Source organism: Phragmites australis, chromosome 13 (assembly GCF_958298935.1).
Source record: "Phragmites australis chromosome 13, lpPhrAust1.1, whole genome shotgun sequence".
In the NCBI taxonomy this organism is placed as follows: domain Eukaryota; kingdom Viridiplantae; phylum Streptophyta; class Magnoliopsida; order Poales; family Poaceae; genus Phragmites; species Phragmites australis.
This window is the reverse complement of record NC_084933.1, coordinates 19,041,441-19,053,686: the sequence shown is the minus strand read 5'-3', so window position 1 is coordinate 19,053,686 and position 12,246 is coordinate 19,041,441. Positions and strand designations below refer to the sequence as shown.

At 43.3% G+C, this 12,246-nt stretch overlaps 1 pseudogene; it reads right to left on the bottom strand.

Annotated features, from left to right (window-relative positions):
* Window positions 1-263: 263 nt before the first annotated feature.
* LOC133889494 (pentatricopeptide repeat-containing protein At5g66520-like) lies at window positions 264-1,494 on the bottom strand (annotated as a pseudogene).
* Window positions 1,495-12,246: the final 10,752 nt, after the last annotated feature.

Genomic DNA, 12,246 nt, shown 5'->3' with positions numbered 1-12,246 from the left:
AAAGGTTACTTCTCAAGACGGCGATGACACATGGGCGTATCTGGCCGTCTATTCATCCATTTCTATTGATATTATTAAATATTCGTGCATTACAATAGGAATTAAAAAATTTATAAGATAATATAGTTGGTTAGATGAAACTAATACAAAATTTCATTTCATTAAAATCAGCTAAAAAGCGTTAAAAAAATAATGTTGCAGCTAATAGAAAAGGTTGAACTGCTCAGATTTATTTGCATGGTGCATGTTACCACGACCCGTGTTTATGGCGCAATCTCGACATCCTTGTGGTTTTTGCATTCTGTCAGCCTTGCTCCCCAGCTAATGGTGTCCGCCTCGCATGTCATTTCCCGTATCATCTCATGAAATGATAACATGCTCGCCTGGCGGAGGAGATTGACCAAGCAACTGTAGTGCTGGATGCCCGGTGTGATCCTAAACTCCTTCTCCATGGACCTAAAGAGCCGTCAGGCCTCGCTCAACAACCCCATGTGACAGCACGCCGTTAGCGCCCCCAACAAGCGTGGTCACGTTCGGCGTCACGCCCTCACGCTGCATCCGTCAGAACATGTCATGCGCACGCTCACCGTGCCCATGGTGCGCCAACCTTGAGATCAATGCGTTCCACATCGCCATGCACCGCTCCAGCATGCCCTCGAACACCGCCACCACCTCCATGATCTCATCGTTCTTGGCGTACATGTCGACCAGCACCGTGCCGAGGATGACCCCCACGGGCCGTCATGCCCCCTGCTTCCATGATGTCATGCACCCGCCGCCCCATCTCCAACCCGCTCGACGTTGACCGCACGCACACCGACAGCACGGACGCCAGCACGGCGCTGTTGGGCTCGTACCCCTCGTGGATCATCTTGTCAAACACCCCGATGGCGTCCTCATGCCTCTTGTTTTATGCGTATGCGGAGACCATTGTGGTGTACACGGTCGCGTTCCTCTCGGGTACCTCGTCGAACACCCTACGCGCGGCGTGGAGGCGGCCCGCGACGGAGTAGGCTCGGATGAGGCCGTTGGCGACGTAGGCATCGAGGTGGACCCATGCCTGATGGTGAGCGCGTGGAGCTGCTCGGAGACAGGGAGCGATACCATGAGGCGCGCCGACGGCCTTGACGAGGAAGGGGAAGGTGTGTCTGTCGGGCGCTGCGAGGGTGCCGATGGCACGGAGGCGGGAGAAGAAGTGGAAGGCAACAGCTGGGTTAGGGGCGGAGGCGAACGCGCGAAGGGTGGTGTTGAGCATGAAGGAGTTGGGTGCACAGGAGAGAGAGGAGAGGAGCGTGAGCGCGGCGATGGGGTCGGGGAAGAGCGTGGCGTAGGAGGCTAGGAGGCAGAGGCCTCAAAGGCGTCGTCAGTGAGGTGGCCAAAGACGAGCATCGCCGTGTGGACGTGGGCCAGCGCGCAAGGGGTGGTGCAGCAGTCGGCGATGAGGGAGAGGTTCGGGCGGCATGTTGCGCGGGCGGCGGCTTCAAGCATTTGCATTGGATGGATGGGTTCGAGGTGTGCGGCTCCAGAGGGGGACGGACGGGTGCTAGGCCCATGTGTCAGCGCGGGCAGCAGAATAGAGACAGAACGCGGGAAGTAAGCACTACATATTTTTTTTTAAAGTAGTAGAGATTTATCTATTTGTTAATTCTTTTATTTATTTTATATTTTTATTTATTTTTGTAGAACAACTCTGATAAGTTATGCGTTCATGTGTTAGAATTTTCCCTTCCCAACCCGAAGATATTTTTATACCGTTCTGCTCTGCGTAATAAGTAATGGAATTGGATTGTCGATCATGGCAGGAATGGAGTTGTTCTCTGTTTGTGTAGGTGTCGGTAAATCACTTTATTTAAATCGTAGGGAAATGATATATATGGCTAGCTTGTCCATCATAAATAGGATGAGTAATGAATACAGATAGATTTTAGCTAAAATAATCTTTATTCTTGTAAAAGAAAAATCTGAGACAAGACCCATGTCGTACAAAGTAAGAATTTGTTAGATTCTACGAAAGAGGATGAGCACAGAGAAGAATAACAAACCTAGGGGAGTAGCTTTGCGGACACTCGACAAGACTTCGACATTAGACATTGGATGTATTTTCTTGGTCAGGCTCTGTGCATGCAGAATCTTTTCCAGTCAGCATCGTTTGGCTGCCTGTTTGCTTTTGGGGTCTGGCTCAGCTCATGCAAAAGGACGCCCTGGGCTTGCTCGCGAGGAATGTAGAAATCGGCCGTTTCCAGCGAGCAGGCTCGCATGGTGCAAGGTGCGGTGCAAAGATAATTCAAATTGTGTGCTTAGGGTGGATAACCAAACAATTTCTGTGCTCAGCTATGCTACATATAGGTAACCAAACAATATAGGACAAATTCCTTATTTAACATCAAAAATTTAGATCTTCTCTCCATGCCATCAAAAAATTTATCTTTCCTTATCTATCATTGATTTTATCTTTCTTTCCTTAGTGCCACTCTTTTGAGTCCTCCGACAAGTCCCCGATATAAAAACTATTTATGGTTACTGTTTATAGTTACGGTTTACGGTGCACAGCAGCCTTCTATTTAAAAAATTAGTGATCTTATATTTCTTTCAAAATTCTAGAATTTTTTATATATGTTCCATAGGTGCAAGCCATTTTAATTAGATTCACTCAAAAAACATGCGTATACTTTTAATTAAAAATTCTCCAAAAATGACTACTTTATAACTTCTAACAATTGTTAGGGTCTCAAATAAAATCTCAAAAATCTGAAAAACATTATTAATATTCTTATTACGTGATGGACTAATTTCTAAAATTATTTTCATCCCTAGATTATACGATAAAAAAGTGAGTTCATTTGTAATACTCTATTTATATGCATTAATAATAAATGGAGCACTATAAAGGAACTCACTTTTTTACCGTATAACCTAGCACTAGACATAATTTTAAAAATTATTTCATCACATAAAAAGGATACTAGTGAATTTATTTCAGATATTTTTTATTTTATTTGAGGTCTTAAGAATTAGAAGTTATAAAATTAGTCTTTTTTTGATAATTTTAGTTTAAATTATATATAGTCTTTTTAGGTGAATCTAATTAAATGAGTTGCACATGGATTATGTAACGCGTATAAAAAATTATAGAATTTTTGAAGAAACAAAAAACTATTGATTTTTAAGAAACGAAAGGTCACTGTATGTACTATGAACAGTATACGTGACCAATATCCACCAACAGTGTTTTCAGATGAGAGAATTGCCAGAGGACTCCCCAAGGGTAAATAAGAAAAGAAAAATACAATTGATGGTAGATAAAGAAGGATAAAATTCTCGATAGCATAGAGGGAAGACTAAAAAAAATTTATGGTAAATAAAGATTTTACCCGACAATATAATGCTACGTGTACACAGCATGACTCATTAGTACAAGCGAGTAACCAAACTACATTAAAGTCATGCTCCCGCTCAAGTGACGCCAACCACGCTTCTATAGATCCCTTGGCAATCAAAGGAGTGGTGCGAACACTATAAAAATGGCACCCGCTCACACGAAAACGTTGTTGGCCACTTCTAAATCTCGCGCAGCAAGCATCAATGCCTCGATGCGAGAAAGAGAAGTGGTTCGGCTAGCCCTCACAAGAGAAGAAGGTCGTCGTATTGGAACTTGGAAGAGGGCGGCAGAGATGGTGCTTTTGTTTGCAAGCGAGGGGTGTGATGAAATCTTTTATGGGCAGCAGGGAGCTCTTGGTTGGGTGTCGTGGGAATGTTAAGGAGAGAAGGAACATAAAAACGACTGTACGCATGTGGTTTTTCTTTCTGATTTTATCCTACGCTTTTCACCAGTAGGAGTGTGTTGCAAGCCGAAGGAAAGCTACTTCCAAGCTTGAAAATATATGAGGTGGCATCTAGATTTCCCATGCATAATGCGTTAAAATTGTCCTAAATGTACTTCGTTTAAGTTCCTACCTTAGTGTTAGTAGTGTGTAACATAATTTCTCGCTCACACAGCTTGGTCTGAGTAATAATCTTGAGTTTTGTCTTCCAAAAGTATCCCACGCACTGAGGTTTGGCAATGCAATAAGAAGTGTATTCCGATCTTGCTTCATTGTGATCTATGAGGGCTTTGCCCCCACCCAAATCGGAGCTTGCATCGTTGGCCAGCACCATCAACAACCATCATGGGCGGGCACAAGTGAGGACATGGTCTACATATGTATATCCAAAAAAAAAATCATAAAAAATTGAGTATATATCATATTTAGGAATAATCACTAAGTGTATTAATTATTGATAAGAACAATACATGTATTTATATGCAACAATCAAATATAGCGACATGTGCAATTTGTTAATGTTCCATTGCATGCAGCGGTTGTGACTTGGAGACTCGATAAAGTGGGGGCTGATTGGTTGCCCATACGGAAGGAACCTGAATCAACAGATACATATAATCTTAAAGAGAAGCGTGTTTGATTGCCCACATATACTATTTCAGCCTAGCTCAATGGATACAAATATACACTCATAGAATAACTTGACGGATGCATGCTCCTACATCCGCTCATACATGTGGGTTTGTCAAGGGATAAACTCCTCAAGCGGGGATGCTGAGGGACCCCCTTTGAGATTCGGCTGGGGGGATGATTCTGAATCTACCTCGTATGTGAATTAAATGCGAGTGTATGAGATATAGGCGGGACGGACGATCGACTGCTAGTGGGAGTAAATGTTCAAGGGATTTTTAGACAGGTTCGGACCGCACGGAGCGTAATACCCTACTCCAATGTGTATGCTATAAATGCTCTGGAAATACCTCTATGTGGATCTCTTGTGTTATAAGGTTTTCTGTCTAAGTCTAGAGCTTCGGTCTTGGAGAACCTCTGCTCGGCTTCGAGCTTTGTGTGTCCTGTCTTCGTTAGCTTGTCTGCTTGTCTTCGTCTATCTTCAACCTTAACCTCCTCTTCTCCGGAGTGTACACCCCCTTCTTATATCGTCGAGGAGGCTTAGCGTGCCCAGAAAGGAGGGCACGGGTCCCTATGAGCCATAAATGGAAAGCAACCATCATAGGCTGCAGCTCAGCATTACAGAGGTTGAAAAGTGCGTCCCTGGTCGGTCTTGTCGCCCATTACGCACGGCTTTAGCCATTTGCAGGAGGGGTCCCACAAGGCAGCCACCGAACCACCCCGCATGCCCGCTCGGTTAGAGTGGACCTAACACAGCAGGGGGTAGGCGATAAGCCTCGAGCACAGCGACGATATCTCCAAGCCGCACAGGATGACACGCGATGGGACCCGTCGCATTAAATGTCCCCACCCCTCCCTGACAGGCAGTGGCAGTGACTGACAACAAGCCTGGGGGAGTGGTTGAAAGTGACAGGCCACACTCCCTCTTAAATGCAGCATCGGATCTCTCACCAATTGATACCTCACCGATGAGCCCTTGTGGGGTCCACCGGTAAGGGGCTTCTCAGGTCCTCGGGGAACTCTGGGTGCTCGGGGACTACTGTTCATAGCCCTGAGCGTCCTCTCCCGGATATGTCTCTTCTCGGTCCTCGGGGAACTCGAGTACTCGGGGACCACTGTTCATGGCCCCAAGCGCCCTCTCCCGGAACTGCCTTCTCGGGTCCTCAGGGAACTCGGGTACTCGGGGGCCACTGTTCATGGCCCCGAGCGCCCTCTCCCAGAACTGCCTTCTCGGGTCCTCGGGGAACTCGGGTACTCGGGGGCCACTGTTTATGGCCCCGAGCGCCCTCTCCCGAAGCTGCCTTCTCGGGTCCTCGAGGAACTCGGGTACTCGGGGACCACTATTCATGGCCCCGAGCACCCCTCCCGGAACTGGGTATTCTCGGACCTTGGGGAGATAGTCCCCGAGGGAAGGAGCCACGTGGCATTCTGCTGTCCTAGCCTTGGGACTCGGGGACCCCTGGTTCTCATGTCACCGACAGGGTCCAATTGTCAGTGTCATAAAATCACCTTCATGCGTGCAAACAATCATAATCTCAAATCTTGTATCCACTCATACGACATCAGATTTTGGTCAACCAAACAAAAACTCAGCTTAGGTTATCCAGACAGATACAACCAACTAAACACTCTTCTTTTCAATAAATATAACTCCGCCCAAACAGCTTCCCCTCGGCCTGCAAATAAGATCCATACTAGTAACCAATCACACCCGTGGTGGACGCGATCACATAGTCGGTTAAGGGCATGCATGGCGAGTCGGTGAAGCGCATGCAGTAGTTGAGGATGTGCTAGATGACTCGGTAAGGCATGCAGTGGTTGATGACGTACCGAAAGATTTGGGCAGCATCACCTGGTACTGAGTCAGTTGAGCTAACAATATTTTCCTTAGTCCCCTAGACCTTTTCCTTTTTCTCACTACAACACACATAGCTCCCAGTGGCCCAAGCGGTCAAGCCCAACGCAGCAAGTCGTTCACGTCCAATCCCTAATTGCCCAAATATGCAATGACACCCAGTGGCCCAATCCCAAAACACACGCATGAGATGGAGGACTATGGCACTGAGCCTGATGGTGGCACAAGCGTAGCAGAGAGGGACGACGCGAGCGTGTCAGGATGCTACCGTGGCGACGCAAGCATGAGCGTAGCGGGGAGGGGATGTGTCAGTGTGGTAGAGGGTGGCCTCTATTATTAAAATGTTATGCCTGCCATTGCAACCATCTATCTCCAAATATACTATTTCTGCCAAGTGGGTATATGTTTCTTTTGGCAGTGTTGCATCTTTTTTTTCACTGTTTCTACTTGTGCACAGGTGAGGATGGAGCTCTCAGTGGAAGGTAATTTCTACTTTTAGGTTTAGTTCGATCTGCTTTAATTGTAAAATGCTATAGAGTCATGCTACTTGGTGGCACTAAAAAACTAAGATGAAATCGTGCCAAAGAGGTGTCATACTTGGAGTTTGTGTTATATGAGTGACTAAAGGTATGATTGGTAGCTCATACGAGGTCTGGTCTATATGGACTGTATATACAGAGTAAGGGTCTTTTTATTTTTTATTATGATTGTGGATTATAGTTTTTAAAAACTAGAATAAAAACAAACAATTAGATTCCATAATCTATAATCCACAATAGCAATCAAGATTGTGGCATAATCCAGAATCAAGAGAAAATGTGCTTTTTTGATTGTGAGGGCTATAGATATGAGAATGGGCATACAATTATAGCAAAATTACCCACAAATGTCATTGGGTATAAAAGCACCCATCTTCCTCCTGACCCTCCCCCCCCCCCCCGCTCGGCCCGTTTGGCTCTCGGGCGATTCCCATCGCACGCGGCCACGTCTCTTAGGGTTCACCATCAAGCCCATGCCGCCGTCCAGTAGTCTGCGCCGTCAACCCCCACCGTCGTCTAGCCGTCCGCGCTGACAAGCCTCGCCGCTGTCCAGCACCCTACACCATCAAGCCCCGCCGTCGTCCAGCCGTCCGTGCTGACAAGCTTCGCCACCGGCAATCTTCCTGTCATCCCCATCGGGCAGCTCTAGGTATGAGTCGTCTGTCGGCATGAGAAGTTCTCTCCTATTGACTGAAATCAATTAGCATTCTTATGTGTTGAAAATCAAAAGCCCTTGATGTGCAAGCAGCCGGAGGAGGCATATACATGCCACAAGAAAATTTCTGTTGATTCAGTCGTAGTTAGGTGAGCTCACATGATTGAGTGATCTATTAAATACTCTGTGATTTTCAGCCGGAGGAGGCATATACAGGCCACAAGAAATTTTCTGTTGTTTCTTTGACCTTAAAGTGAAGTACTAGTTGCAACTTGGAATCTCTTATGTTTTTGTTATTAACTTCAAGCATCTTATCCACGAACCATTCTCCATCTAATTGTTGCATGTTGAGTTAATTTTTGCTCGTTGAGTTAATTTTTGATTGACTGCCTTGATGTGTTCTGATCACGTGACACTTTTCAAGGTACAAGCTCTATGGACTGCAAAAACTCAGAGGGAACCGATTTGCAATTAATTTGAGGCGTGTATTCTCCTTGCTATACACAACACTATATAGTGCTGGTTGTATGTTAGGTACGGTCGTAGTGAGACTCAACATATGCTCAATTCGATTTGTGCATCATTGCTTATGTGACATAGCCATGATATGTTGTGTAAATTCAACCTCGCAAAATCTATAAATAGTTTGCACTTTGGCTAGGAGTTAAATATTCAGCTGCCATGGGATTGAAGCCATGTTGCATGTTTGTTTGGGTCTATTTCACAATGTTTGTGCAACGAGCTAGGAACAATTTTAAGTATGATGGCATAACTCCCTCAAACTATGATTGAATAAGACCGATAGAGTAAAAGAGTCTTGCTATGATTGAATAAGGCCGATGGGTAAAAGTGTCTGATTTTTCAACATCTTCATTCAGAGGTACATTATGTAAAATGGGAGCTACAACTTTAAACATGAGGGAATGCCTTAACTCCCAAGCTATTAGTTTTTGAATTGAGAAGCCCTACTCGCACCAGCTCTCTCTGTTTATTTCTGGTGGGCTTCTTTCCTTATGACTAGTCCTTTAGAGGCAATGCCAATGTTTATGATGCACATGGACTATCTGACTACGAAACATGTCACCAGACTCAAATAAAATGTTGGGTGGCTATGCTTTGACACAATATATCTCAACTATTTGGCATGTCATGTCTCTACCTTATATGTTGATTTTTTTTCCCTGTGAGCAATATGTTTGGACTTTTCACCTATGAGCAATATGATTTTTTATTTCTTACTAGTTGTATAAATATTTGTGAAAAAAATAGATGGAGGAAACAGATGCTGGGAAATTTGTTGCAAATAAGGCAAATTAGGACATCTTTCATAATAGGGTGTTTTGTGAAATTTATGTGGACGAAATAGATGCTGGGAATAGGCCTCTTGGAATTCTAAATAGCAAAAAACATAAAAATTTGCATGACAAGTTCTTTGCTAAGACAGGAAAGAGACACACAAAGCTACAATTTAAGAACCGATGGGATGGACCGATGGGTTTGTATAAATTTTGGTTAACCATTAATAAAGCAACATGACTTGAATAAGATGATGCTAAAGGAATAGTTGTAGCAAGCGACAGTTGATGGAAAGAGCATGCAAGGGTAACCACTTTTCTATATCCTTTTGTTATATTTCTTTGTATTGTGGGCAAGTTTGAAGTGCATAATACTCTATGGTTTTCAGGGACATGCATAATGGAAAAAGCTTCGGAATGGGCCACTTGAAAATCTCACAGAAATTGAAAGGATGTTTCAGAAAAGTCATGTTGATAGTTCTTCTTCTTGTGTTCCAGGTGAAGGTGTGGGAGAATATGCTAGTAAAGAGGCCGACAAGGAGCAGTTGGATGATGATGAAGGTCTTGAGGAAAACAGCAAGAAGGGTGCTAATGAATTGAAGAGAAATGCGCCTCCCAATACTTATAGCACCAAGAAGCATAAGAAGAACCCTATGGTTAAGATAATAAAAGGTATTTTAGAAAATATGCAGTCTTCTAGTGCTATATCTAACAAGGTGTTGCAAGGTTCAATGAGGTTGGAATCCATTAAGGAAGTGATGGGTTTGGTTGTGGAGTTTGGAGCAATAAAAGGAAGTGAAGAACATTTCATGGCTAGTAAACTTTTTGTTAAAGCTGAAATTTATGCCATTTTATTTTGAAACAAATAGCATTATGGAAATCACTTTGCACTTCTCCATTATTCTGTATGTGGCATATATGTTTACGCATGTCAAGTTTTTCTTTCCTTTTTTTTTCACTTCTTTCCTCCCTTGTTTATTACCGGCAGCTGGAAACTTATCAAAGGATGAAAAATTTTGTTATTTACTTTACTTAATGCTGTTATTTAATTTTATAACCTATCTTTTATATTTGTTTGTAGATGAGTTCAAGTGGTAGTGATGATGATGATGCAATATTTGAGATTGCAATTAGTCAACAACGACGTCTTGAACATTATGGAGCGATATCATGTGCTTTTAGTACATACTATGGTGACAAGTTCTTAAACAAGAGGAAGAGGAGACAATCTATTCTTTTAGGTTTTGATTGGATAATGAACACCTTGAACAATTCGACGGAGTGCTACAATATGCTTAGGATGAGTAGACCATTATTTGATAGGCTACATGACTTGTTGGTGTCAAATTAGGGTTTGAAGTCAACTAGAGCCATGAGTTATGTTGAATCTTTAGGTATGTTTTTATGGACTATTGGGGCACCATAGTCATGTAACCAAGTTAAAAACCAGTTCGAGAGGTCAACTGAAACTATTAACAGGAAAATTTGTCAAGTGTTGGATAGTATCAACCTCATTGCTGCAGATATTATTAAACCAAAAGATCCAGAGTTTAAGACTGTGCATCATAGACTTGAAGATCTCCATTTTTCGCCACATTTCAATAATTACATAGGTGCAATAGATGGCACACACGCACCTGTTGTTGCGCCTTCTTCTAGGAGTTGCACATGTAGGACGTAATGGATATTCAATGCAGAATGTGTTGGCTATATGTGACTTCGACATGAGGTTCACCTTTGTTGTTGTCGGATGGCCGGGCTTGGTATATGATATGAGGATGTTTGATGATGTTTTACACAAATATGATGATAAGTTTCCACATCCTCCACAAGGTATATTGTATATTATCCACTCTCGTTTCACTATAGTGTTGTCAAGTATTTATCATGTTATATGTTCTTTTTTTAGGAAAATATTATCTCATTGACTCTGGTTATCCTAATTGAGTGGGGTATCTAGCTCCATTCAAAAGAGTGAATTATTATTTACCGGAATTTCGATAAGGCCCACGTCCTAGTGGTAAGAAGGAAATGTTTAACTATTTGCATTCGTCTCTTCGTAATATGATCGAATGGTCATTTGGAGTTTTGAAGATGAAGCCCAACACAACGAGTCATCCATGTCCAATCCCCAATTGCCTAAATGTGCAATGACATCCTGGTGGCCCAACACCAAAACACACGTATGAGATGGAGGACTATGGCACCGAGCCTAACGGCGGTGCAAGTGTAGCAGGGAGGAATGACGCGAGCGCGACAGGACGCTATTGTGGCGGCGCAAGCACGAGCGTAGCGGGGAGGAGATGTGTCAGTGTGGCAGAGCATGGCCTCTATTATTAAAATGTTACGCCCGCTATTGCAACCATATATCTCCAAATATACTATTTTTGCGCCATTGCAACCATCTATCTCCAAATATACTATTTCTGCCAAGTGGGTATATATTTCTTTTGGCAGTGTTGCATCTTTTTTTTTCACCGTTTCTACTTATGCACAGGTGAGGATGGAGCTCTCAGTGGAAGGTAATTTCTACTTCTAGGTTTAGTTCGATCTGCTTTAACTGTATGAAATGCTATAGAATCCTGCTACTTGGCGGCACCTAAAAAACCTAAGATGAAATTGTGCCAAAGAGGCATCATACTAGAGTTTGTGCTATATGAGTGACTGAAGGTATGATTGGTAGCTCGTACGAGGTCTGGTCTGTATGGACTGTACATATAGACTAAGAGAAAGTATGCTGCAGAGTTATATTTGTTAAAAAAGAGAGTGATTGATCGTATATGTCTGGACATACTGAACTAAGTTTCTGTTTGATTGATTAAATTTGAGATCACATAAGCGGATACAAGAATTAATATTGTGATTAATTACTCGTATGAAGATGATTTGTGGCACTGATATATGGGACCACTTGCATGAGCTGTTGCAGAAGGCTACATTCATCGAGCCAGGCTACAGATTTACAGCTATCAGACCAGACTACAATTGTGAATGCAAGCAATCAAATAAATCTCTTTTCAAAATTATATGTATCCATTGAACTGAGTTAGGACAAATTCAGGCAACTAAATACAATCTAATTATCCAATTATCTATAGGTAGTGACGGAGCTTGGACCAATTCCCAGCAAGGCCAACAAAGCAGACTGGGCCAATTCTAAGCTGGAGCAGAATCTATAGCTAGAGTCAACAACATTTTCAACATGCCATAGTTAGGCCGAGGAAGCCGTGGCCCAATTTAGCCTCCACTAAAATCTGCCACTGTCCATAGGTAAGCTGCATTAGTCGGTTTGACGATGAATTCCAAGATCACAGCAGCCACAGTTGCTCGGATCTGCGCGGTACAAACGAGTAAAGAAATACAGGTAGACCCGAGCCCCACAGGTCCAGTGAAATTCTTGCCCACGAACACAAACTGCAAGAAGAACCACCAAGGCGAAGCCGATCTAAAT